The sequence below is a fragment of the Geotrypetes seraphini genome, chromosome 1 (assembly GCF_902459505.1).
Source record: "Geotrypetes seraphini chromosome 1, aGeoSer1.1, whole genome shotgun sequence".
NCBI lineage: Eukaryota > Metazoa > Chordata > Amphibia > Gymnophiona > Dermophiidae > Geotrypetes > Geotrypetes seraphini.
This window is the reverse complement of record NC_047084.1, coordinates 335890545-335917886: the sequence shown is the minus strand read 5'-3', so window position 1 is coordinate 335917886 and position 27342 is coordinate 335890545. Positions and strand designations below refer to the sequence as shown.

The 27342-nt window shown below is 41.9% G+C and overlaps 1 protein-coding gene across 6 annotated transcripts in view; it reads right to left on the bottom strand.

Moving 5' to 3' along the window:
• Window positions 1–27342, bottom strand: part of FAM13A (family with sequence similarity 13 member A) — a 416553-nt gene that overhangs the window by 148098 nt on the left and 241113 nt on the right. The window lies entirely within an intron of this gene.

The window sequence follows — 27342 nt, the reverse complement described above, 5'->3', positions numbered from 1 at the left end:
TATTGAGATGGCTTCGTGAAAACCACTGCTTATTCTTAACATATAAAATAAAATCTGTTTTATTACTTGGGATCTAGCTACTGTAGGTACTTGGGATCTGGGCTGGCCACTGTTGGAAACAGGATACTGGGCTTGATTGACCTTTGCTTTGTCCCAGGATGACAATTCTTATGTTCTGAGCTTGCTGGGACAGATAGAGAAAACACTTTTAAGAGTACCAGATTACTATTCACCGCTTTGGGTGAATCTCTTCATAAAAAGTCAGTTGTTAAATTCAAATAAATATATCTTCAGAGAACTTTTCAAATGTGCTGTAGTCTTGAGCTGGCAAAGCTGAAATTCACTGCATCTAATCCCATCTTTTATTTCAATAAAGTAATATTTTTCTACTGAAATACACACAGGCCCACACTGAAAGCTATTGGCAAAACAGAATTACTGACTTCATGTCCTGAGACTTAGGCCTCCTTTTACGAAACTGCAATAGCAGTTTCTAGCGCGGGGAGCCATGCTGAATGGCCTGCGTTGCTCCTGATACTCACTGAGTTTCTATGAGCATTGGGAGCAGCGTGGGCCTTTCAGCGCGGCTCCCCGCACTAGAAACTGCTATCGCAGTTTCGTAAAAGAGGGGGTTAATCACAATCTAGTGTCTTTGGGGAATAATTCTGTAATGAACTGCCTGGTTTCCAGTGATAGAAGAAACCTAAATGATCTTTCTTACAAAATATCAGCTGGCAGAAAGGCATGCATCATGCATGATCTATCTCATGGCACATATTTTACTGGTGGGCATGCACATGGGCCAGATTTGGGTGGAGCATACAAATAAGCACATAAATTATAGAATTCTTTTTTAAAATTTATCTTTAATTTACATCAAAGAAAAAAACTTTGATAAAGAAAAATAACAATAATCCAATAAGAAAATAATACATATATTTAACAAAAATGTACTATGCTTATAGTCCACAACTAAAAAGAAGAGACTCAAGCACTATAAGGGTAATTGAATTTCAAGGGAAAAGAAAACATATAATTATATTCATAAGTGAAGAGCTAAATCAGTTGTATATTATAGTAAACAATCTGGGTAGTGATATCAGTAGGCATTTCTGGGACTACTGAAGCCGCTTTGCCCTCCAGGAAAAAATTGTAATTGATCGGGTTCATAGAAAACAATCTATTGGATTGATGCATAATACAACATTTGCAGGGAAAGCGCAGCTGAAAGGTAGCTCCTAAACTTAATACAGATTGATGCAACATCAAGAATTTTTTTCCGCCGGGATTGCACCCACTTAGAGATGTCAGGAAAAATTCAACATTCTTAGCTCTAAAGAATAGACGAAGAATTGCTTCTTTGTCTTGTAAAAAGACAACGGTCACCAGCAACGTAGCCCTTACAGAAATTTCACATTATGAAGATTCCAGAATGTCTGTGAGATTTAAATCTCCTGATTGAATTTCCAAATCCTGCTTTGATTCTTTGGACATGTTTAGGTAATGTAATTTTTGTACTGGGGGTATAGTTGTCTCCGGGTATTTTAAGACTGAGGCCAAGGGTAAAGCAAACTCACCAGGTTTTCAATATCTTGTTAAGAAATTTCCAAAAATCAGCACTGTAAAACTGAAGGAAGAGATATTTATAGGCCCCCACAGTTCAAGTCCATTATGCAGGATGAAGATTTTAAGCAATCACTCTCAGCAGCTGAGCATGAAGCTTGGGAGGCATTCAGGTGGTTAGTAGAAAACTTTCTGGGCAACCTTAAGTCTCCTTCAAACTTGGAAGGAGTTCAGAATCTCCTTGACTCATATCAGAAACTTGGCTATCGCATGCCATTAAAAATACACTATTTGCCCTCACATCTTGACTTTTTTCTGGAAAATCTTGGTATGGTGAGTGATGAGCAAGGAGAATGTTTTCACCAGGACATTCAGTTAATGGAGCGTCTCTACCAAGGTTTCTGGAATGAGAGTATGGTGGCCGGCTACTGCTAACAATCCAGATACAACTCACAAAAAGAAAATCATACTCTAAGCTTTTTAAAGAAATATTGGTTACTAAGTGATACAGTCCAGTATAATTAAGCTATGCTGTGTGCTTATTTGACTTTGGACCGAAGATACTGCAACATTTCTTTAAACTAACATTAGTCATAACTTTAAAAGTTTACGTGACTGAAAAAAACTAATTACAGATCTGAAATCAACATGAAAAACTGATTTAGAAAAATGTGCTGTGTTGTCAGTCGATTCAAAAAAAAATTTTTGTTGCCTTGTGTTATCATTTATATTAGGTTGGTTTTTTTTTTTTTTTACCAAGGCAGATGACTTTAAAATATGCAATATCACCTCAGTAATAACTCTAGAAAAAGACAAATACTGTATAGTGCAAAATATAGACAGCAGATATAAATTTTCAAAACTGACACATTTCGATCATTAAATTGAAAATACAATAAATTTTCCTGCCTTTGTCTGGTGATTTCATGAGTCTCTGGTTACACTTCCTTCTGACTATGCATCCAATATTTCTTTCTTTTTGCCTCCTGCACGCTTTGCTTCCTCTCCTCCTGACCTCGTTCCCTTCACCCAACCAACATCTCTGTCCCTCCATGAGTCCAACTTTTCTTCCTCTCTCCTCCACCCCCATTGGCAACATGTCTCCCTCTCACTGTCCTTCTCTCATTCCCTCCCTTGCTACAAAGGGAGTGGGGAAAGAGAGAAAGAGATCCAGGGTGCATCTATCCTACTCCCTCTACTGTCACATCCAACATTCTCCCTCTCTCATCCCCCAGATCATGTACAGCATTTTTCACCACTGCCCACCAGCCCCATGCCCATTTCTCCTTCTATCACCTCTCTCCGGCACAATGCTACATCTCTCCCTCCATCACTATGTCCAACATTCCTCACCCTTGCATCGCCTTCAATCTATCCCTCTGTTCCCTCTCTACCACCATATCCAACATTTCTCTCTCATCCTTCTATTCCCCATGCATCTCTACCTCACTCTACTCTCTCTATGCCCAATTTTCATCTTTTTTCCTTTCCCCATGTGCACCATCTTTCCTTTTCACGCACACACTCATGTCCAACAATTCTCCCTTTCTATTCCCTCCCTCCTATATCCCAAGTTAGTGCCCCCTTCCTCCCTCCCTTTTGTGTCCCATGTTCATGCCCCCTCCCTTCCTTCTGTGTCCTGAGTTTATGCCATTCTCCCTGCCTTCCAGTCTCTGTCCCAAATTCTTGCCCCTCCCATGTCCCAACATGCTCTTTCCCCCACTCCTTTCTCCCTCTGTCCCATGATCATGTCCCCTCTCTCCCTTACTTGTTCGCTCCAGGGCTGCACTTTCCCCCTTCAGGGCTGTCCAGCTGGGCTGCTCCTTCCTGCCTTCAGCCGCACAGGGATGTGGGCAATAGCTCTTATACGCTGCACATCTGACTCACAAACCTTCCATTTGATGTCAGCTCTGACGTTGTTGAGAAGGCTTCCAGGTCAGCCACGTGCAAGAGACGCTGCCCACGTCCCTGTGTGAATGAAGGCAGGAAAGAACAGCCCAGCTGGATGGCCCTGAAAGAGATAAATGGGATCCCCTGCTGATCCGGAATGCTTCCCTCTGATGTCAACTCTGACATCGGAGGGAAGCCTACCGGGTCAGCTTCGGCAGAAGGGGGAATGCAGCTGGAGGGCGGGAGACCAGCGCAGTGCTATGTACCCCCAACAAGTGGCATACCTTGTGTTGAGAAACTGTTCTACAAAACTTGTAAAAGTTAAATCAAACATCAAGTTTCCTAATTCTTCTGCAGAGGAAACTATCATTTTTTCTACACTGCCAGGTAACTTGATAGTTACCTGTTTGAGCCAGTTCGGAATGTTGGTAGGAAGCACAGGAAACAATACAATGAGTAATGCCATTTTTTGCCTTATAGCAAGCTAAGTCAAAAAAAGTCATATTCAAATGTTACCTCCTTTGAACCTTATTGCTTTCTTCTATATTCACTCTGCCACATTAGATTCTGTATCATTTTCATAAACATAGTACTTCGGAAAACAAGTCACAGGTTCTCATAAAATAATTGCACCATTAGAAGATCATCAGATACAAGGGGCAATCAGGGAGAACAAGACCATAGCAGAGAGAACTAAATTAATTCTTTGCTTCAGTCTTTACACCAGTGTCTCTCACACTTTTTTGAGCCGGGGCACACTAAAGGTAGTGGCCACAGCTCAAGGCACCCAGAAGTGTGCGGATGTCGCCATGATCACATCACACACATGCGTGACATCATCACACTGACATCCATGCATGTGCAGAGGCCTTCCAGACAGGCCCTGAAATGCCAGTAGGGCATGCCAGCAGGGAAGTCTAACAAATATCAACTGAGTACCCCCAACCACAGACCTCCCAAACTCCACCATAGACCCATCTAAGCTCTTCCCCAGATCCCACCCCCTTTACTAATTGTAATGTAATTTTCTCGTTCATTTTTCAAACACACACAATATACACAGCAGATATAAATTCTCAAAACTGACATTTCAATCACTATATATAAAATCATTTTCCCTACCTTTGTCTGGTGACTTTATTTTTCTGTGCTTTTAACTATGTTTCCAGCGCCTTCTTATCCGCTGACTGTTTTTCTCTGTCTTCACTTTCCATTTTTCTGCTTTCTTCTCAAAAATCTACTCTCTCTCTCCTTCTCTCCCTATTTCCATGGTCTGACATCTCTCTCCTTCCCAACTTCCCCCTCAGTGGTCTGACAACATCTCTCTCCTTCCTTTCCCCCCTTCCCAGTTTGGCATCTCTCTCCTCTCCTTCCCATAATCTAGCATCTCTCTTTACTACTACTATTATTATTTCTATAGCGCTACCAGACTGCCCTCCTTCCCTGGTCTGATATCTCTCCCTTCCTTTAGACATCTATTCCCTCCCCAGTGTAATATTTCTCTTTCCCTTCCTTCTTTCTGCCCCCTGCAGTCCATCTCCCTTCCCTTCCTCCTTTCTGGCCCCTCTCCCAGTCCAACATTTCCCCCTCCTTTCTACCAGACCAACATTTTTTTCCCTCTTCCTCCTGAATGCTTCTCCTCTGGTCCTCCTTCCCTCCCCCAACCAACATCTCTCTCGTCCTCCACGAGTCTTAACTTTTCACTCTCTGCCTCTCCCCCTTCCCCAGAGTGTAACATTTCTCCTTCCCTCCTTTCTTCCTCCCCATCCATCTCGCTCTCTCCATGAGTCCAACACTTTCTCCTTCCTGCACGCTTTCTCTCTGTCCTTGCCTCTTCCCTCAAGTGGCATCCTTCTTTTCCACCCCCAACCCAACATGTTATCTCCCCCATGCACCATTTCAACCTCCCCTCCAGTGTAGCACCTTTCCTTTCCCTCCCTTTCTGCCAGGTCCAGCAGCACCTCTTCTCCCTTCCTTTTACCTCCCCCCTGTCCAGCAGTACACCTTCCCTACTCCCCCCCTGTTCAGCAGTACTACTTCCCCCTTCTCTGCTCCCCATGTTCAGCAGTACCCCTTTTCCCTTCCCTGTCCAGCAATACCTCTCCTGTCACTGTTAGCGGCAGCTCACTGTATGCTTTTAACTCTGGCACACAGCTGCCACTAGCAGTAGTTTGGCCCGGTTTCATCAGGCAGCCCGGGGCCTTTGTTAGGCCACCCGCTTCGATGATGCGATGCGGGCCGGCCTAGCAAAGGCCCCTAGGCTGCCTGATGAAACCAGGCTAAACTACTGCTAGTGGCGGAGATGAGGAAGGCAGGAGTCCCAGCAGATACACGCAACGCGATGGTAGAAGTGAGCTGACACAAGCGCCGGAGCCTCTCTTCCTGCCCTGTGAGCCGCAGCACACATAAAATCTACATTATCTCCCAAATTATTTAATATATACATGACATTAAAATGTTTGAATTTATCTGTCTCAGAATCGATTTTTACGTACACTAACGATATTTTCATCTTACTTGAAGTTGATCCATCATTGTTGAATTTAACAACAGATATCAATTTTCATTTAGAATCCTTGGGTTTGTCTTGGATTCCACCCTTTCTTTGACTAACCAAATTAATAACATATCTAAAAAGTGTTTTTTTAGTCTATGGATGCTAAGGAGGGTTCATCGTTTTTTTCAGCAACATCACTTTGCTATATTGGTCCAGGCTATAATATTAGTTCATCTGGACTATGCCAATTTTCTTTACATCAGTTTAAGTAAGTGTAACTTGAAGAGATTACAGTTTATTCAGAACACGGCTGCCAAATTGATTTTTCGTAAAAACAAATATGATCATGTTACTCCATTGCTGAGGGCACTGCATTGGCTACCGATGTATTGGAAGGTTCAGTTTAAATGTGCCAATGTTATTTTTAAAAGTTTATATGGGATTTTTTTCCCCACTGTTTCCTCTTTCTTTTAACTTTTATTGACTCCGGTCTACTAAGACTATACATAAACTCAAATTAATATTCCCTTCTATTAGAGGGATTCAAACTTTCTTTGGCATTTACTATGGTGAAAATCTAGAATGATCTCCCTTCAGATATTAGAATTCTCTCTTCACTGACTTGCTTTAGAAAACTTTGAAAACATATCTGTTTAAGAAATTTCTAACTGATAACTAAAAGATGATGTATCTGTTTAAGAATTTTTTAGTTAATGACTGAATGTTGCATTAACTGAATTTCTCCTGTCCTATTGATGTTCATTAATGTTTCCTTAAGTTAACTTTTGTAAACTGGTTCGAGTCCTTCAGGGAATGACCCGGTATATAAGACTAAAGATTGGATTGGAAAAGGCACACTAGTATGCTGCGGCACGCAGTTTGTGATACACTGCCTTACACAGATGATGTAAAGGAATTACTATGCCATAAATGGCATTTAATAGTGATGATCAGAAGGAATGGAAACAAATCTTAGTGAACCTGCAAGATGTATTAGGTCAAAATCAACAAACTAAAGTGCAACACATAACCTAGACTGAATGGTGTACACTCCCATGTATTTAAAGAACTAAAAAATGAAATTTCTGATCTGTTTGAAATCTGTAACCTATCATTAAAATCATCCAAGATGCCTGAAGTCTGAAAAGTGGCCAACATTACGCCTGTGATTAAAAAAGTGTTCAAGGTGTGATCTGGGAAATTATAAACCAGTGAGTCAGACATTAGTGCCAGGCAAAATGGCAGAAACTATAAAGAACAAAATTACTCAACACACAGATAAAAAAAGGTCAGGATTTATAATCTACTATATTTTTTAAAGTTGTAAGCATACATATGGTTAAAGATGAGCCTGTTGACTTGATACCCTATATCACAGAGAACTACTTTGAGGGAGTAAACAGACAAATAGACAAGGGCGATCCGGTCGACACTGTATATCTGGATTTTCAGAAGGCGTTTGACAAGGTTCCGTATGAACGACTACTTTGGAAAATTTCGAGCCATGGAATCGAGGGTGAAATACTCACATAGATTAAAAACTGGCTGGAGCATAGGAAACAGAGAGTGGGGGGTAAATGGACAATACTCGGACTGGAAGAGCGTCACCAGTGGGGTATTGGTGCTTGGACCCATATATTGGTGCTTGGACCCATACTCTTCAACATCTTTATAAACGATCTGGACATTGATACAACGAGTGAGGTGATTAAATTTGTGGGTGATACGAAGTTATTCAGAATAGTAAAGCGAAGATCTGCAACGTGACATAATCAGGCTCGAGGAATGGGCATCGACATGGCAGATGAGGTTAAGAGTAGGTAACAAAAATCTCATGCACGAATACAGGATGTCTGGGGCAGTACTTGGAGAGACCTCCCAGGAAAGAGACTTGAGAGTTATGATCGACAAGTCGATGAAGCCATCCACGCAATGTGCGGCGGCGAAAAGGGTGAACAGAATACTAGGAATGATAAAGAAGGGGATCACGAACAGATTGGAGAAGGTTATCATGCCGCTGGTGCACCCTCACCTGGAGTACTGCATCCAGCACTGGTCGCCATACATGAAGAAGGACACGGTACTACTCGAAAGGGTCCAGAGAAGAGCGACTAAGATAGTTAAGGGGCTGGAGGAGTTGCCGTACAGTGAAAGATTAGAGAAATTGGGTCTTTTTTCCCCTCGAACAGAGGAGATTGAGAGGGGACATGATCGAAGTATTCAAGGTACTGAAGGGAATAGACTTAATGAATAAGGACAGGTTGTTCACCCTATTCAAGGTAGGGAGAACAAGAGGGCACTCTCTAAAATTGAAAGGGGATAGATTCCGTACGAACGTAAGGAAGTTCTTCTTCACTCAGAGAGTGGTAGGAAACTGGAACACTCTTCCGGAGTCTGTCATAGGGGAAAACACCCTTCAGGGATTCAAGACAAAGTTAGACAAGTTCCTGCTGAACCAGAACGTACTCAGGTAGGGCTAGTCTCAGTTAGGGTGCTGGTCTTTGACCAGTACCACTGGTCTGACCCAGCAGTGGCAATTCTTATGAGATTGGAACTGAGACATCCAGGTTAAGAGCATAAGAATTGCCATACTGGAACAGACCTAAGGTCCATCAAGCCCAGCATCCTGTTTCCAATAGTGGCCAACCCAGGTCCCAAGTACCTAGCTAAATCCCAAGATTGGGACATTCTCATTTCTGGTGGTATTTTAGAGAAGGATCTGCCAACGCGGAGCTTTTTTCCTAAAATGCACATGTATTCTTGCAGGTAGTTGCTGAACAATCTTTTAACACCCTCACAGCCTTACACAACATATCCCCCAACCGTAACATCAATCCACCATGGAACTACAAACAACAAAGACCCAGCCTACCAGAAGCTCAAAACCAATCAATGGAATACACTGAACAACATTGGCACATCATCCCCATACTCTGGAACAAACATAATCACAACAGACACCGGAAACAAACGAACCCTAAACCCTTCAACAACTCACCACCTACAAAGTGCTCAACAAAACCAAATGAAATCACCATCCCCTGCATGTATGCTAACGCTCAATCAGTGGTAAACAAGCTTTTCATCCTAAATGACCTAATCGCACCAAGGATATTGCTCCGATGTTCATCACAGAAACACGGCTGAAAGATCTCGAAAGCCCTGAACTCCACACCTCTGCCCACAGGGTCACAGCATTTTTCATCTTCCCAGAAAGTTCAAACGTGGAAGTGGCCTGGCAATAATGTACAAAAACTCAAATACTGTCGCCGAGACAGATTCAAGCTCCCAACCCGACCTAGAATACATCACCTGCAAGCCCAAAAGCAAGCACAACTTCACACACAAGAACATGGGAATTCTTCTACTCTACAGACCCCTAGCACTAATTCAGACTCCATCACAAAAACAATGGAAACAACAACAAGCCTCACTTGCCAACATGACAAACTAATCATACTCGGTGATACCAACCTACCCCTTGAATCTGCAGAAAATAAAGATGTCACTAAACTCAAGACTCTACTTGAGGACTGCCAAATACCCTCAGGCCCCACCCATGAAAAAGGCCATATCCTAGACCTGTTTGCATCCTCCCCCCCAAACCTAGTCAATAGGGTCAAATGGTCCCCTGTCCCATGGACAGATTCTCCTAGAATTCTGCTTAAACCTAATCGATGTAGACTTGAACTCCAAAGTTACCAAGACACAAGACTAGTCTGCAGGAAAACAAGACCCGATTTCTTTTGGAACACGGTATCAAAATCTCTCCCTCTCCCCACGAATAACACCACCTCAAAGATAACCAACTGGAACAAAATCATAACAAAAACCCTAGATACCATAACCCCCCTCCACCTGCGCATAGTAAAATCAAACCGTACTTCGCCTTGGTTTACGGAGTTCTTAAGACTAGACAAACAACTATGCAGATGTCTAGAGAGGAAATGGAGAAAAAACAAGACACCAGAACACAATGGAGAGCAGCCATAAATAAATATAAGGAGACTATATCCGAAACCAAGAAAAACTACTATGCCAGTAAACTAGGAAGCAACACAACCGACAGCAAAAAACTGTTTCGCCTGGTATGACAACTGACATCCCTCCCAAACCAAGAATCTGCAACTCACTCTAATAAATTTCAGCCCAAAAACTAGCAGATTTCTTCCTCAACAAAGTCAAATTAGTCCAACTGGAAGTTGCAAAGACAGCTACTACAAACACTTCCTAACACAACTCTATGGAATACACTGAATCCATAAAAGCAAACCAAATCTGGACTTCATTCACTAACCTTACCATCCCCGATACCAATAAACTGATATCAAAACTAGCCTTATGAAGCAGCCCCCTAGACAACTGTCCTCCATACCTTCTTTCAGCAGCTGCGCATCAAATCATTAACTGGCTCACCAAACTGCTAAATAGTTCCCGGAACCAAGGGCACCTACCCAAAGAAATGGGTAAAATAGCCTTAACCCCTATACCAAAAACAGCCCAAGCAGACCTCTCCATAGCATCTAACTACTGACCGATTGCTGGCATTCCGATCCTCACTAAAATCCTCGAGTCCCATGTCAGCAAGCAGCTAGCCTCATACATAGAGCAACACTCCTGCCTTCATACGTCCCAATACGGCTTCTGAAAAAAGCACAGCACCGAGCTCCTCATCATCACTCTAATCACTAAAATCAAATAGCTGCTAAGCTCGGGTCATCAGGCAATATTACTCCAATTTGATATCTCCACAGCCTTTGACTCAGTGGACCACCAACTACTCATAGCCAAACTCTCGGAAATCAGAATAACAGGGACTGTACTGAAATGGTTCGCCGACTTCCTACAAAATTGCGAATACACGGTCAAAAACCAAGAAGTATATTCCAACTCTTAGAAGGCATTCTGTTGCATCCCACAAGGCTCCCCATTATCCCCAATCCTATTCAATTTATTCATGAGCTCGCTGGGACACATCAAAATGGAAGACAAAACTGTACTATCCTATGCCAATGACATCCTCCTCCTCATCCCATAACCAATAACCATCCTAATATTGCCGAAAAAATCTCAAACAATATAGATAAAATCCAAACATGGGCAACGAATAACAAGTTGAAACTGAATGCCACCAAGACCAAAGCCATTGGTTTCTGCACCGCACAACAGAATGTCATATCTAACCTCACTCTATCATCAGGCATCACTCTCACAATGGAAAAATCCACCAAGGTACTCGGTTGCATCTTAGACAACACTCTCACAATGGAACCACAAATCCCTACCCTTCGGAAAAAGACCATCTACACTATGCGTCAACTGTGACTCACAAGACCATACTTCTACCCACATCACTTTGCTCTGATCGTTCAGATGATGGTCTTACCTCAACTGGACTATTACAACGCTGCCTACCTTGGCATCAACACCACTCTTATCCACAAACTGCAGCTCATCAAGAATACAGCCGTTAGACTAATCTACAAATTAAAAAAATATGATTCAATCACAACCTTCATCAGGCAACTACACTGGCTCCCAATATCATCTCGAATAATTTTCAAAACTTCATGTATCTGACACCAGATTCTGTACAGAAATTCAGAAGCCCCTCTCATCCAACTATTCTCTACTGTTTGGTCGTCATCAAGAAGAATACTTAACAGAATTCAACTAAATCTGCCATCCACAAAATACCTCCACTACAAGCAAATTTTCCACTCTATGCTAACTTATCTGGGTGTAAAAACCTGAAATGACCTCCCAGAAGCAATCGGGAAAGAGACAAACTACACCACATTCAGAAAAAACCTGAAGATCCACCTCTTTGACAATTAACTTTCAGCTTCTGTATAGCACCTCCTACTTCTAGACCCCTCCCCTTGCTTCTCCATGCCCACTCCTACTACTTTCCCACTTCCTCTTTGATCTGTCACCTTGAGCTTGTATAGGTTTGTGTGACACACAAATGGAAGATTAGATATATGCCAACACTTTCACGCGTAGTTGTGCCGTTTTACAAATCTACATATGTAAGTGCTGCAATAATTTGCATATGGTTTCATTTTGGATGTGGACATAAAGTGCATTACATGGGATTAAGAAGAATGACTCCATTTAATCACCTGTATAAAGCCATGACTGAAACGAACACTTTAAAAAAAAAATATCAGGTCAATAGTCAGCTGGCAAAAGTGAGCATTTTTTAAGTGCCAACCACTGATGGATAAATTAGATTGGGATATTTCATGCCATGTCAAGTACAGATAGCGGCACTGATTATCTGGGTCTTCAGTGAACCTGAAGTTATGTGGCTGTCAGTTAATATTAAGTGTCGGTACCCATGTACCTAATCAGGAAAAGGCAAGACTGCATTTTATGGGGCTTTATCTGCCCAGTTATGTATGTGGGCACTGGTGCCCACATAACTTCTGGGTCCTTCCCAACTCTACCTATATTATGCCAGGATGGTCAGAGCAGATATTCAGCAGCACTCTCTGGTTAAGTGACGCCATTAGTGGTCAGCCAGCTCAGGGTGGTTTAAACAGGTGGATGCCTCTCCCCCATGCTTAAATCATGCTGTTTATTGTCCTCTGTACGTGCTACTGAGCAGGTGTAAAAGCCAATGTGGAAATTCTTCCCTGTACAGCTCTGCGCCCTTCTTGAAACGGTGTAGATTTTAGTCATGCCTAACTCACACCCCCTTGAAATTGAAACACAGTGTGAAGTTCTACAAAAATGTAGATCTCCCCCTTAATGTGTTTATCTTGAATGTTTCTTTGCTTTTAAAAATTGTAGTTTTTCCTTTTGTTTCTTGTAAGTCAATATCAATATTAGTATTGTTTTCTTTGTAAATTACTATTTTAATATTTTAATGTAAATCGCTTAGAAATTATATAAGCGTTTAATCAAATTTTTAATAAAACTTGGAAACTTAGCTTCTCAACCTGATTTTTAGACATGTATGTGTATATACTGGAACATGGGGAGGAAGTTGCAAATAAAGCCTCTAAAATATTTGAAAAGGGACCTTGTGAAAAACTCCTGAATAAATTAAAAAGCTAAGGGGCAGGAAATGGAAAACTGGTTAAAAGACAGAAAACAAAGAGTAGGGTGAGATGATCAATTCTCTCAAAGGAGGAAAGCAAAAAAGTGGAGTACCCCAGGGATTTTTAACATTTAAAAATAATCTAGAAATAGTAACAATACATTAGCAAACTTGAAGATGACACCAAAATTGTGCATTTTTGAAAATCATATGTGGATTGTGAGAAAACTACGAGAGGAACTTGGAAGACTAGACATCCAAATGGTAATTACATTTAACCCCCCCTCCCTTTTACAAAACCATAGCTTGGTTTATGAGCGTCAGCTGTGGTTACCATCACGGCTGGTGCTAAAAACCGCGCTACAGTTTTGTAAAAAGGGGGGAGGGGGGTTAATATAGAAAAGTTCAGTGACAAAGGTAGGAGGAATAACCCAAATTACAGCTACTACATGATAACAATCAATCAATTACCTGATGCTACGTTCCATCTTGCCATTGTAGACAAAATGCCGAAATCTTCCAGCCAGTGTACAGTCGTGCCAAAAAAGCAAACAGGATGCTAGGAATTATTAGGAAATGGATGGTAAATAAGGCCAAAATTATTATAATGCCTTATATCGCTCTGTGGAGCAACCTTACCTAGAGTACAGCATTCAAGTCTGGTTACCACATCCCAAAACAAACATAGTGAAATCAGAAAAGGTTCAAAGAAGAGTAACCAAAATGATTAAGGGGATGGAATTCCTCTCATATGAGGAAAGGCTAAAGAGGTTGGGCTTTTTCAGCTTGGATAAAGAGATGACTGAAGGGGGATATATGACTGAGATCTACAAAATCCTGAGTGGTATAGAACAGGCAAAAGTTAATTGATTATTTACTCTTTCAAAAAAATACAAAGACTAGGGAATACTCAATGAAGTTACAAGTAAATACTTTTAAAACAAACAGGAGGAAAATATTTTTTCACTCCACAAATAGTTAAGTTATGGAACTCGTTGCCAGAGAATGTGGTAACAGAGGTTAGTGCATTTAGGTTTAAAAAAAGATTTGGACAAGTTCCTGGAGGAAAATTCCAAAGTCTGCTATTGAGACAGACATGGAAGAAGCCATTGCTTGCCCAGGAATCAGTACCATGGAATGTTGCTATTATTTGGGTTTCTGCCAGGTACCTATGACCTGGATTGGCCAATGTTTGAAACAGGACACTGGACTAGATGGACCACTAGTCTGAGTATGGCTGTTCCTTTGTAGGTATTACATTAGGAGTCACTATCCATGAAAAGGATCTAGATGTCTTCTTAGAAAATATGTGTAAAGCATGATTTTTCTATGCATCATTTTGCAGTAATTTGGCTTGTTCAGTTGTCTCAATAGTGGAAGGGATATTTGTGAGGATAAGGAGAGAGGAAATTAGGGATTTGTTGAACCTTGTTCTGTATTTGTAATTTATAAAAGGACAGTTGTACAGAATATTTTTTCTTTTTATACTTTAATAAAATGATTTCAATATTAAATCATAACTATTTGAGGCTTGTGCGGATGGGATCAGACAAAGTTTGCAGAACAGGAACAGGGATGGGGACAAGCTTTGTCTCCATGTTATTCTCTAGGTACCAGTTTCACTAATATATATATATCATAAAATATATTACATTTTGTAATCAAAGAATTTGATATCAAAATATATTCTAAAAGTAAAAGCATATCCTGAAAAAATGGGTTAATCAAATTATCTGTGAATTAAGAAATTTAAGCAATATAATATCTGCCTGATATACAATTTAACTCTATTAGGAGTCGGCACATTTTCACCAACTCCATTAACCCAAAAATTGGTTCCGACTGACTCTATAACTCTGACTCCAGAGCCCTGGTTTTAACAACTTTCAACAGTTTAGTGTCATCTGCAAATTTAATCATCTCATTTGTGGATCCAATTTATAAATAAGTTAAAATAGCAGTACAGATTCCTTCGGTACACCACTATCTCATCTCTTCCATTGAGAAAAATGGCCATATAAAAACTACCCTTTGTTTTCTGTCTGATAACCAATTCCTAATCCACACTTGAACATGGCCTCCTATCCCATAAATCTAATTTTCTCAGGTGACTCATGAAGAACTTTGTCAAAAGCTTTCCGACAATCTAGATACACTACATCAACCAGCTAACCTTTATCCACATGTTTATTTACACCTTCAAAGAGGTTAACCAAACTCATGCTTTTTCAGCCTCCACATGCTAAGAAAAGCAAGACCCTGCTTCCTCCAAAAACATTTCGCTGTCCTTGTCCAATCCATTATCCTCTCCAAACTTGACTACTGCTTATTCAGAATACAGCAGCCAAGCTGATCTTTGCAAAATGTAAATCTGACCACGTCTCCCCACTCCTGGCCAATCTTCACTGGCTCCCAGTGATTTCCAGAATCCAATTCAAATGCTCTTGCCTGGCTTTTAAGATTATTCATGGCATCCTTCCTTCCCTAATCCCACTTTCCTTCAACTCCTCGTGCCCTGACTCCACCAGGACCGCCCATAAATTAAAACTATCCTTCCCCTCCCTACATGGTATTCTCCACGCAGGTAAACTGGGAAAATCACTTCTATTCAAAATCACAGGTCTCTGGAATGACCTTACCATCCCGCTGCGGAACCTGAGCTCCCTCCATTTATTCCGCAAGCAACTAAAAACCTGGCTCTTCTCTAACACGTAATTTCTTTTTTCCCTTACTTTTCCACTCAACTTATAAACTTATGTAAACCTTTTCCTACCCTTTCTCATTTTTAAGTTCTTGTAAACCGTGCCGAGCTCTACTTCCGTGGAGATGATGCGGTATATAAACTTAAGGTTTAGTTTAGTTTAGTGAGGCAAGACCTCACTTGGCTGAAACCATGCTGACTCTGTCCCATTAAAACATGTTTGCTTACAAGTTCCACAATTTTATTTTGTTTGGCACTGAAGTCAGGCTTACTGGTCTGTAATTTCCTGGATCTCCCCTGGAACCCTTTTTAAAAAAATCAGAGTAACATTGGCCACCCTCCAATCTTCAGGTACTACAATTTTAGCAACCTGTTGGAGATCACTAACAACAGATCAGCAATTTCATGTTTGAGTTCTTTCAGTACACTGGGATGTATACCATCTGGTACAGGTGATTTATCACTCTAACTCTGCAGTACACTAAGGCAGTGGTTCCCAACCCTGTCCTGGAGGACCACCAGGCCAATCGATTTTTCAGGCTAGCCCTAATGAATATGCATGAGAGAGATTTGCATATAATGGAAGTGAGAGGCATGCAAATCTGCACCATGCATATTCATTAGGGCTAGCCTGAAAACCCGATTGGCCTAGTGGTCCTCCAGAACAGGGTTGGGAACCACTGCACTAAGGTGATAGTGAAGCAACAGTTCTCTCAACCTACTTACTACCCCCAATATTATTTCAAAAGTGCCCCTATCCTCTACCTCCTCCTCTAGCTTTTACCAGTGTTTGCTGGTGTCTACTATAACAGAACAGGAGCAATTCCCAGCTGCTCCTGCCAAGTTGGCAGCCTGGGATCAAAATGGCACCTCTCATCTCTAACGGTAGTCTCATGGTGCTATCATTAATGGTTATCCTGCCAATAACATGCAATGTTGATCCCTATAACCTACCCATTTTCCACTGTTTTCCTGGCTTCTCTGCTACAACAAATGTGAATTAATGTACAACAAATATCACGACAGTGTAGGAACCGTTACTGTGTGTTCATTCACTTGGTAACTGATGCTTACCCCACATTTGTACACTTGTTTCTTTTCATTAGCACTAAATATTCCTTTCACTTTGAAAGTAAAAAAGTGTTCCCAGTTTCTGTGTATTGTTGGGTGTCTGGTACAGCATCAAGTCATAAGTTCTCATAAAACAATATTATGACCTTCATTAAACTGATAAGAGTGTTGACTAATCCGAGGTAGGGATTATACTATATTGGAATTTGACCTGAACTTCAAAAAATAATATCTTCAGAGCAGCGCTCCTGTAAATCATGTGGAAGGGTTTACGTGATATGCTGCACCCATGCTTTTCTGCAGAGATTATCTGATACGTTTACAGGAAGGTGAAGCTCATGACAAATCTGAACACAAAACAAATATTGCTCCTTATCCATAACACTGCAATATAGAAAAAGCTGCTTACAGCAAGACTGAATTATTTGGCAAAAGCTATCCCCCCTCTAGCAGCAATCAGTAAGGCCAGGTAGCCATAACAAAAACCAGAAGAATCTGGCAATCAGTTTTCATGACCAGGGAGACAAAAGATAGATGATCTTCAGATGTGTTCAAGCAGTCTTTTATCATATGGCATAAATTCTTTTTGGTAACGGCTTTAAATGTTTAATTCTTCCAACGTTAATCACTATGCAAACTTCTATTGCTATATAATTATCAGACAATTTCATATCAACCTAAAATCCAAAACTGGAGTAGTAATACTGAATACTGGAGTAGTAATACTGAATAAATACTGAAAATCATACTCTACAACAGTGGTCCCCAACCCTGTCTTGGAGGACCACCAACCAGTCGGTTTTTGGGACAGCCCTAATGAATATGCATTAGAGGGATTTGCATAAAATGGGGAGGTGGCAGGCATGCAGATGTACCCCATGCATATTCATTAACATCCCATGGGCCACTCCAGTTTTCCAGAAGAAGGCAACTGTCTGTCTTGCTGCATGCATCAGATGCAGCTTATATATATATATATATATATATATATATATATAAGCTGCATCTGTTGAGATATGTTGAGATATGGGGATCTTGGAAATGTGAACTCCCTATTATATATATCTATATCTATCTATATCAATAATAATAAAACGCTAGAGCACGCGCATGCGCTCTCAAAAATTCGTGAGTCCTGGCGCCGTGAGATGTGCTTCTGTGGCAACATTCTAATTGACACCTCACGGTGCTTGCAGGGGCTGGAGGCGCATGCGCGCGACTGTGCTCTTTACAAACCTCCCGGCTCCAGCGGAGTAGGCAGCACCAGTGGCAGCAAACGAGTGGTGGACAGCAGCCCCTCTCCGGCCGTTGACCCTCCACAAACCTCCCGGCTCCAGCGGCGTAGGCAGCACTATAAACACGCTGCTTCGTGCCCTTCTCTGCCGCGTCTCTGATGACATCATCGGAGACAGATGCGGCAGAGGAAATCGGCAGTAGAAGGCCACGAAGCAGCATGTTTAAAGTGCTCCCTAAGCGGCTGGAGCCCCGAGGTTTGTCGGCGGTGGGAGGGTCAGGAGCAGGCCAGATCGAGCAGGACAACGGCAGTAAAAGAAGGGGGAGGGGCCGAACGGAGCAAGGTAGAGAAGGTAAGAGAAGGGAAAGGGGTGGGGGAAAATGCTGCTACTGCTTCTGCACAGGAAAGGGGGGGATAGGAAGGAAATGCTGTTGCTGCTGCATAGGGAAGTGGGATGGAAATGCTGCTGCACAGGGAAATGGGGAAAAATGACATACAGACAGCAGGAGGGAGGGAGACAGAAAGAAAGAAAGAAAGAAAGACACAGGGTCAGGGAGAGGGACAGAAAAACAGACAGAGAAAGGGGGCCAGAGAGAGAGAGTCAGCAGGAGAGGGAAAGGGGGCTGCTTTGGGGGGAGGGGTGTGCTTGGGGCAAACAGCTTTGCTCTGGGGGGGAAGACAGAAGGGGCCATGGAAAGACAGGGAGAGGGAAAGGGGGCTGCTTTGGGGGGGAGGGGTGTGCTGGGGGAGACAGAAGGGGCCATGGAGAGACATTTGGGGGGGAGGTGGAGACAGAAGGATATAGACAGCGGCCAAGGAGAGAGAGATAAAGAAAGACAGACAGACAGACATCTATTCTAGCACCCGTTAATGTAACGGGCTTAAAGACTAGTATATATATATATTTTAATAGGGAGTTCACATTTCCAAGATCCCCATATCTCAACATACAGACACCATGCCCTGAATGTCCATTCTTTCAAGTTTAACTAAATACCAGCATTCAAAGTGTACACTCCCACCATATACTATATGTACGAATAGTCCTCTCTTACAACAGTCTCTACAACACATATCTATTCTCACTATAATCTAAGACATGAACTCTAACTGATCCTTGATGTTACTGCTATGAATCCTTATTAATCTTATGTAAGCCGCAATGATTCCTTGTGATAACTGTGAGGTATAAAAAAACAGTATGGCATGGTATGGTAATGTGTGAAAATGCTAGCAGGCTGCCCAAGCACTATTCTATAAGGGCATGCGTTAAGTAGCATAGTGCATAAATGCAAGGGGATAAGTACTCAAGGATGAGGTTCCTACTTAAGTGTGTAAAAAATACTGTAAGTTGCGTGTGCCCTTGCCACATTTATACAACTGCAGTTACATCATGGCTAGTGGGGCGTGCATAAATGTCAGGTGGGCCAATGCTAGATTACTCTAGTATTCTATAATGGAATCTAGGTGCCTCATGTACTGCAATTCCCACCCTACAGGATTTCAGATGTGAACCCTCTTTACAGAGATTTAAGAAACTGGTTAAGTCTTGGGTATTTCAAAACATCTACGGATCATAACTGGATTCACCAGGCCCTCCTGGTTACTATGTAATCACTGTCCCTATTCAGCTCATCGATTCATTCTCCCCCTGGCCTCCTAATTGAGCACTACATGTAGTAGACCTGCTCTTTAACCTTCATAGAAACATGATGGCAGATAAAGGTTAAATGGCCCATCTAGTCTGCCCATCTGCAGTAACCATTATCTCTTTCTCTCTCTGAGATATCCCTCATGCCTATCCCAGGCCCTTTTGAATTCAGACACAGTCTCTGTCTCCACCACCTCTTCTGGGAGACTGTTCCATGCATTTACCACCATTTCTGTAAAAAAGTATTTCCTTAGATTACTCCAGAGCCTATCACCTCTTAACTTCATCCTATGCCCTCTCATTGCAGAATTTCCTTTCAAATGAAAGAGACTCAACTCATGTGCATTAACTTTACATAGGTATTTAAACGTCTGTATCATATCTCCTCTCTCCTGCCTTTCCTCCAAAGTATATAAATTGAGATCTTTAAGTCTGTCCCCTATGCCTTATGATGAAGACCACATACCATTTTAGTAGCCTTCCTCTGGACCGACTCCATCCTTTTTATATCTTTTTGAAAGTGTGGCCTCCAGAAATGTACACAATATTCTAAATGAGGTCTCAAAGTCTCATATAGAGACATCAATAATACCTCCTTTTTCCTACTGGCCATGCAACCTAGCATCCTTCTAGCTTTTGCCGTCACCTTTTCAACCTGTTTAGCCACATTACATAGGACCCTAGCATTTCAAGCTGGTAGGCAACAATCTTGGTTAGGTAAATGTATTCAGCAAGCTATGTTATCCTATTGCAGTTTTCGGAAATTAATTAAGACCACTTTGTTCGATAAGTTTATTACTTAGTGAATTTTATTTGTAAAATAGAATTTCAATAATATTTGTATTTTTTACTGTATTATTGTATTTCGCTGATTGTCCAGCTCTTTTTAGTGTAAACTAGAACTTTTAGTTATGGCGGTATAAAAGAATAAAGTTGTTATTATTATTATTATCACCAAATACAATCACACCCAAGTCCTGCTCTTCTATTGTGCACATATGTTCTTCACCCCCTAAACTTAAATTGTTTTTCCATCTCCCCCTTCTTACTCTCTCTGGTTGATATATTAATTGTAAATTGATCAGAAGGGCCACTGTGCAATGGACAGTATGTAAAACATCTGTAAATAAATATAAATAATGTTTTAGAATAGATTCTCACCTTATGGCATCAGGGTGCCTAAATAAAGGTCCTCTCCTACAGAACTGCCTTCTTAGGCCAAATACTGCCATACAGATGCGTCGTCAAACATCTAAGTGGTGCTGCTTTGGAATGCCACACCATGCCACATTACCATACCACAAATACCATACTATGCCACATTACCATACCATGCCACAAATGCCCATCCTCTTTTTGGATGGATAATATTGGCCATACTATACTTTATAATCATCATACAGCCAAAATTATGAAGTCCAGATCATCTTAAAGAAAAAGAAAAGAAAAAAAAAAAAATCCTCAAGTGGTCAGTGAAGTGCTTTCCAAACATTTTTTGAATGCCTATACAAAATGGAGCATTTTAACCTTCTATCTGAAGGGCATTCCATAGGACAGAGCTGCCACCCAAAAAAATCTGAATTCTTTAGGGGGTAGGGACAAACAGAGTGCAACTGATGCATAATAAATAAGGCTGAAATACTTTTTTCAACAGTTACATGCTCCCTAAGCTTACAATTACTGTATATACTCGAATATAAACCAATCTGAATATAAACTGAGGTAACTTTTTCCCCAAAAAAGGAGGAAAAAAGGTTGAAACAAATATAAATGGGGGCGGGGGGCTGTTAATATTCAAGTGCAGTGCCCTGCCAGGTTCTGCATCCAGCCTCCTCATCCCTCCCCTGCAAGGTTCTGCACCCTGTTTGCTCTCCCCTCCCTGCCATGCAAGTCTCTGCACCCAGTCTCCCTCCCTCCCTGCCAAGCTCTGCATCCATACCCCTCCCTCACCTGCTGATCTCTGTACCCAGCCCCCTTCTTCCTGCCCTGCCTCCTTCCTGCCCTGCCAAGTTCTGTACCCTGTTACCCCTCTCTCCCGATGCCTTAAAGGCCTCCATCGGCTTACCATAAGTCCTGGTGGGCCAGCGGTGGGCCAGGCCAGGACAGGAGGGATCTCTCCCATCTCCTGCTCCAACCAACTTTAGCTAATTGGCTGCCAGGAGTTCTTGCGGTCCCGTGAGAACTCGCAGCAGCCAATTAGCAAGCAGCTCTGCACAGGCAGGAGTGAAGGAAAGTCGCTCTTGCTGCGGTTCACTGCTAAACCACCAGGGACTTAATGGGTACACGAAGGGGGCAGGAGGGAGATAAACATTGTTTAAAGTTGGCTGGGGCAGGAGGTGGGAGGGATCACTCCTGTCCCAGCCCACCACTGGACCACTAGGTCTTACCACAGGCCCAGCAAAGGCCTGCGACAGGTTCGGGAGGGGCGTGGGTCAGCGGTGACCCAAATATAAACTGAGACCCCCTTTTTTAGGCCATTTTTAGGCCTAAAAATCTCAGTTTATGTTCAAGTATACAGTAGTCAACAGGTGTGCAATAGTAATTCTGACCAACTTGCATACATGCAATAGTGTATTTGGCAAACCCACATAAAAATATGTTGTAATAATCAATGAGAAATAACACTAAAATAGCTGAAAAATGTTTCTGAAAAAAAAGGGTGCCTTTAAAACTTTCTTCACTTGCATACTACCAAGATTATGCATATCTCTAAAAACAGGATCGCTATCCTGTCCCACATTTCTGATATATCCATAATTGCCCAAGAGTAAACCTATCAGTGTCAGTTTTCTTAACATATTAGTACATATCCAACCGGTCAGTGCAGTCTGCCCTGCACATCCATTAGTCTGGCAGGACAGAAAGAGCTGAATTGCATCTGCATAAAGCTTGTACTTTACCCCAAAGAAAGCAAAAGTACTGTCAAAGGCTTCCAAACAAGACAGAATAGAGGATAGGCGTAACCCTTGCCAAGGTGAGTAGTCTACTCTAAACCACATCTAATTTGCTGAAATCTGCCAGTTAGGAAAAAGTCAAACCAATTATAGAACTGAACTACATCCTAATTTCTCCAAACATCCTAATTTCTCCAAACAGTTAAGTGGTATGAGAAAACAGAACATTTTGTGGGACTTGTAATTTTCATGTTTGTTTTACTGTAACCCACTTAGGTTCTAAGTGGAATAGAATTTTTAAAACAAATAAATAAATAATAATAATCATCATCCAACATTCATCTATAACAGATCCCTTTAGAGACAGAATCCATAGAACAACCAACAAACTTTCAGTTCTTTGGTTCTTCTGGAAGTCACACAAACTTATTCAGCTAAAAAACAAGTCTTTTTCATTGAATATAAACTGCCTGCTCAACTATCTTAGTCAAACTCTGGAGCCATTAAACCACCAAGGCCCCACCGGGACTCTCCTGCAGAAGGACCTGTGGTAGGTAGGTATGAATAAGACCACCAATTACCAGAGATTTTGTCTCTCGGTCTGAGTGAATAGAGACAGAACTCTGCCAAGGAGCCTTGCAGGTACACTGACAGAGAAATCCAGCTGAAGGGAAGCACGTGTGAAATGCTCACCGAGAGAAAAGACAGACCAGAGTCCACATTTACACACTACAAAAATAATCTCTGCTCAGCTGCTGGCTCTGAAAGCCACACGTGCCAGCCAGCAATGCTCTTCCACCACATGGCAGACACACACAGGCCTATCACTGTCTCAGTCATCTATCATTTTGCTGCCTGGCAGACAGGGGACCTGCCGAGATTTAGGCTCTGCTAGAGTGCTGAGGAAATCCCTCACTTGCAAGTAAAATGGATTTTCTCAGTCTGCTCTTTTTACAGAGCTCTGAAAGCTTCAATGACAGCAAACATAAGCTCTATTCCCCAGCATAGGGAAGAACTAACAGGTTAAAAAAAAAAAAAAAAGACGGAAATGGGGTTGCAGGAGATCCTGGAAATATCAACCCCAACACAGGTACTGGGCAAGGCGGAGAGATGGGGAACCATACCTCCAGGCAAGGTCCTAGGGGACTGAGTCCGGGGATTGCAGATACAAGTTTGGCACTTGACTAAGCACAGAACAAATCTGTAGGTCTAGTAGCAGAAGGGCACCAAAAAGCAACCTACTACCTGCTGAAGGTAGAGAAAAAAATACTGGAATCTTACAGGGGACACCACAGCTTATCCAGTGATGTCACTGGTGGAACACTATTTTCGCTACATGCTGGTAGGAAGGGATAACCCATGTGTACAGAACAGTGAGCAGATGCTTAGGAAAAAGCATTTTTATTCTCGAGTGCTAGAATTTCTTTGGTCTACCCCTTCTTTGTTTTCCTTGGTACATTAAATGCACACCGATAAACACAAATACAGTGGAACTTTGGTTTACGAGCATAATTCGTTCCAGAAGCATGCTCGTAAACCAAAATACTCGTATATCAAAGCGAGTTTCCCCATAGGAAATAATGGAAATTCGCTTTGATACGTTCCCACCCCCCCTTGAGCATGCGCAGATGCATACTCAAGGCCCGGCAGAGGCAGGAAGATCTTCAAGCGGCACCGGCACGTCCTGTGGGCTGCATGCCGGTGCCAGATGGGGGAAGTAAGTTCAAGTTGTTCGCGCGGGGGGTGGGATCTTTGCGAGCGGGGGGGAGCGATGCTGGTTCGAGGGGGGGGTGCTCGCAAATGGAGTCAACACTCGGTTTGCCAGACAAGTTTTGCGAGAATGTTTTGCTTGTCTTGCAAAACACTCGCAAACCGAGGTTTGACTGTACATTTAAGCTAAGATGAGGAGGATAGAACCTAGAGTGATATTTATTGTTGGGGAAAGGTCAAGTCTGAGGGGAGATAAAGTGATGGTGGGGGAGGGAGCGAGATGGAGGTCAGTTTCAGAGCTGGAACAGGAAGCAGTTTCTCCACACACACACAAAATATGTATGCAGAGGATGAGAATTCCTCAAATGTAAATAAAACACCAAAAATTAAATGAGGCTTTAATAATGTTGGAAGACATCCTGTAACGACATCACAGCAGCTCAAATCAATCATGTTGGATTCATAGAATGTGTGCGTCAATTTATTGAAAGATTTCTCCTATATTGTATCTATGCAAAAAATTCTTATTGTACAGAACCCTATATTTTTAATCAAATGCAGTTCTGTGTGTGCCTTTCAAATTTGATCTTTAACAAGAAATATATTTATATCTGTATTTCCAGTGCCACTGTGAAATTTCCATGTGTACGGAAGAGTAAATCCAGATCTAAATTATGTCCAGAGATTCCTTCCCCTCAAGAATTTTACAGAGCTGAGCCCTTATCCCCCAGATTCTATAAAGTTGGGCACCCAACTTAAGCTTAGTCCTCTAAGTTGCACATGTAATTTATAGAATAATGACCATTTGCTTAGCCTTAGATGCTAATAGGCTTTAACAACTAACAAATTGCCAGTTAGGCACTTAACAGACCTTAATCAGTATTCTATAAACTGGCTGTACAATTTCCATTATGCTCAACTGCAACGGGGGCATGAGTAAGTCAGGGATATGCCTAGGAGTTACATGCACAAGAATGCTAGCTCCTAGCTGCCTAGAGTTGACTGGGGTTAAGTCAGGGGTGTCAAAGTCTCTACTCGAGGGCCGCAATCCAGTCGGGTTTTCAGGATTTCCCCAATAAATATGCATGAGATCTATTTGCATGCACTGCTTTCATTTTATGCTAATAGATCTCTTGTATATTCGTTGGGGAAATCCTGAAAACCCGACTGGATTGCGGCCCTCGAGTAGAGACTTTGACACCCCTGACTTAACCCCAGTCAACTCTAGGCAGCTAGGAGCTAGCATTCCTGTGCATGCAACTCCTTGACACCCCTGGGTTAAGTGCTTGTACCCAGCCAGCAGATTAACCGTTCCCCTTAACTGTATCCATGACATCTTGTTTGTTGTTTTGAGCAGGGACTGTCTTCTTTGTGACTCTGTACAGCACTGTGTACGTCTGGTAGCGCTATAGAAATAATTAATAGTAGTACCTAAAGCTTGGTATGGAACTGTGAACTTATGTTAAGATTCTGTGAAGGCAGTTCCATACGAAACTACCACTGTGGAGGGGCATTTTTGATAGGATGTCTAAGTCAGACTCTGGACATTTTGAGAAAAATGTCCAAAACTTGGATGGAAGAAAGTCCATTTTTGAACCTGCAAGACATCTATCTTTATTTTCTAAAATGGCCCAGCTAAATGTTTTGTCCAGCTAGACATCTAATTTTTATTGCCATTATTAAAAAAAAAAAAAAAAAGGTCCAAATTAAAAATGACCAAAACAAGCCATTTGCATGTAGGGAGGGGGGGGGGGGGGCAGCATTTTTAATGGACTGGCCACACAGACATACCAGCAGAGCAGTGGGGCACCCTAGGGGACATTGCTGTGAACTCCACATTAAGGGTGCCAGGTACACATCTCACCATAAACCCCATACATTATATGGTGAGCCTTCCCAAAACTCCCCCTAAATCTACTGTACTCACCTGTCTTCCACCCCAATAGCCCTTATGCCTGCAGATGTCACCTATATGGCAGTACAGTGGAATGGCTCACACTTTCCACCACAAGTGTACTAGTTAAGGCAGGGATCTCAAAGTCCCTCCTTAAGGGCTGCAATCCAGTAGGGTTTTCAAGATTTCCCCAATGAATACGCATTGAAAGCAGTGCACGCACATAGATCTCATGCACATTCATTGGGGGAATCCTGAAAACCCGACTGGATTGCAGCCCTCAAGGAGGGACTTTGAGATCCCTGAGTTAAGGTGGCATATGAGCTACTGCACTGCCCACCAGGCTATTCCAGAGATCTGCTTGCATCTCTACTAGGACTGGCCCATAGTACCTATAGTTGTCATAGAGATAGATATGTACTGTTTCACAAATATATCTGGGGTGGGAAGGGGGTCAGTGAGCACTTCGTGAGTGTATGGGGGCCATATTTTCATCCCTTCATTGGTCATATGGCCAGTTTGGGTACCTTTTTGGCCCTTGTTTTAAAAAAAGGTCTAGACCAAAACATTCAAATTGTGCCCTGGACATTTTATAAAATGTTTGATAATTGCTGTAAAACGGCCAAGTGCTAAGCCCATCCAAAACACACCCTCTTAAGATTTAGATACACTGGAGACAAAATTACTAGAAAAACATCTAATAAGTCAGTTTCAAAAATGCACACTTGGACATTTTGACTAGTAAGACAATCGAGCACCAGTTTAAGCTGTCTTTTGGACATCTATGTTTTTTGAAAATGAACCCCACAGAATTCATGTATTGTTCTGGCACCAAATTTTGGCAACTGTTTGAGAATTTACTCCTATGTGCATAAAGAAAATGTCAAGCTCTCTAAAAGGTCATACTCTTATTCCGTTTACTGGGTTCTCTGCTATACATAGGAAATGTTTTGGCTTCAGATGCCAAGTCCGAATAAAAAATACATGGGTATGATTGTGAGCTGATAACTGTTGCTCCAGAAGGGAAGCAAAGTTGGCTATGCATGCCATTTGAGAGGTCAGCTTCAAGGGCTTGATGTACTAAAGTGCACTGCTGTTAGTCCCAAGATGGCCCATTTTATGCAATATGAATGCATGTGCTAATGAGTTCCACACTTTAGGAAATCTAGACTCAAAGGCCCGGATTCTG